The following is a 2,239-nucleotide window of genomic DNA, read 5'->3' as shown; positions in this document are numbered from 1 at the left end:
TTATATAAATATTATTAATATTTAAATACATTAATTTTACAATCTTACGTTTGAAATTAATATAGGTATATATTAATTTTAAAAACAAGGTAATAATAAAATTAAAATCTTTTTGGTCTTTTATCCCACTTTAATCAATCAAATATTATCAAAAATATACGTCCCTCTTTTGGGTAAAGTAATTTCGGCTATATTACCTAGTTTTACTCCTGACGAATTTTTGAAATATTTTGAATTGATTGATTAAAGATATTTATACCTTATGAATAAACGGTAAATTTCGCAGTGATGAATTAAATTTTTGTATGATATCGATAATTTTGGTTTCTTATACCTAATTTTATTGAATATCAATTTAAAACTTTTTAGCGATTGATTCATCGTTTATTATCAAAAGGTTCAAATCAATAAATAAAAATAAAAATAAAAACTGTACATACTTACCTGTGAGATAGAATTTGTGACAACCCGGAAATTTCCGACCAAATTTAAACTTTATCTTTATATTATTCCGACACGATAAGCAAAGTCTGTAATGTTGAAATCTCAAAAACTTTAAACTATGTTTATGTATTCAATTACCCATTGACTATGCTCGACGATTCACAAACTATTATGTGTAAATAGATATGTATGAATGTATACATATGTGTGATTATTAAATTGAGAAATATTAATAAAACATTTAACGGTTTGGTTGATATGAAAATAAGTTATGAGATCAATTATATGACTTGGGAACGTTAACAAAGTATTTGATGAATAATGCTTTACATAAACGTATTAGTTTCAATATATGTTTATAGACGGAAATTAAAAGATAATTATCAAGTCCCTTAAGGTTTATGATAGTGTTATAGGTCTCTGTTGTGAGGTCCACTTTGATTTAGAAAACTTTTCTTTTTAACGGTATTAGGAAATAATGGTAAAGTGATCTTCGGGTAAGGACAAAGTGTCAATTAACGGAACTAGACAAGGGTTAGTGGAATTCCTGTTCGATGTCCTATATATGTGTCGACTATTTAACTTAATGTGAAAGTAAGTTATGGGATATAGATAAATTAGGGAATAAGTATCGACTTTTTATCTTAAAATGATTTTGTACGTTCATTAACCTTTGGACTTGATCTCACGCTTCAATATTTAGTAATTTAAAAACTATTATATGTAATTTTATGTTCCAAAAACGAAATAACGATTTCCATTATTTTAACCTTTTAACAAAATGATTCTTAAATATATATTAGTATTGGAAAACAAAAGTTATCATATTAATTTGATTTATTACTAAAATGATTTCAATATAGAAAGAACTCTATTATCAAAATGTTTTAATAAGATATTTTGTTAATGAATTTTGAAGAACTAAATTAAAGATTTGTATTATAATTTTGCAAATATACTTCTTATTTTGAAAAGATAAAAGTTTACTAAATGATAGTTTCAAAAAGATTTTAATTTATGGGATAAACTTGGAAATACAATTAGTTTCGAAAACTAAATATTATATTATTAAATGAATATTTCAAATTTATGTTTCGAAAGAAAAATATATATATCTATATTTTACAATATGATAAATTATAATATTAATTTTATTGTAAAACTTCTTGATTTAAAATAAACTATTACGTATATATATATATATATATATATATATATATATATATATATATATATATATATATATAACGAGACATCAGATTATAAAAGAAAATGACCATATCACTCAAATGTACAAGTTATATTTTACATGATATAGTTTATAGATATTATAAGTCTAGTTAATAATAAAGGTACGTGTCGCGTAATGAAAAGTACTAGTTTTCTAAGCGTACGAAAACGCGTTCGAGAAACCGAAACCGAGAGGTAAGTCGAGTTACAACGTATGAGTCATCGGAACTAAAATTACAAATTAACTATGCACGTGAATTTAAAATAATATATATAAATAATTATATAAATTAAATATAATATATATATAATAATAATATAAAGTGTCGGCCAAAAAGTCACGTTTTTACCCCCGATATTGAGCCCTAAAACCATAAAGTTCCAAACTTTATTGCCAAAATAATCACTTTGGTGGTTAATTTGGTAGATTTAGTCATTACAAAGGCTATGTTTCAAGAATCACTAAGAACGGATGAGAAACGAGAAAAAATGAGCAAAACCGGCTAAGACGATTAAATCGCGTTTAAATAACTTATTTTATAATTTTTGGAAAAGTTTAATTACT

This window comes from Rutidosis leptorrhynchoides, chromosome 5 (assembly GCF_046630445.1).
Source record: "Rutidosis leptorrhynchoides isolate AG116_Rl617_1_P2 chromosome 5, CSIRO_AGI_Rlap_v1, whole genome shotgun sequence".
Taxonomy (NCBI): Eukaryota; Viridiplantae; Streptophyta; class Magnoliopsida; order Asterales; family Asteraceae; genus Rutidosis; species Rutidosis leptorrhynchoides.
The sequence above is the reverse complement of the archived record's forward strand: the minus strand, read 5'-3'. Positions refer to the sequence as shown.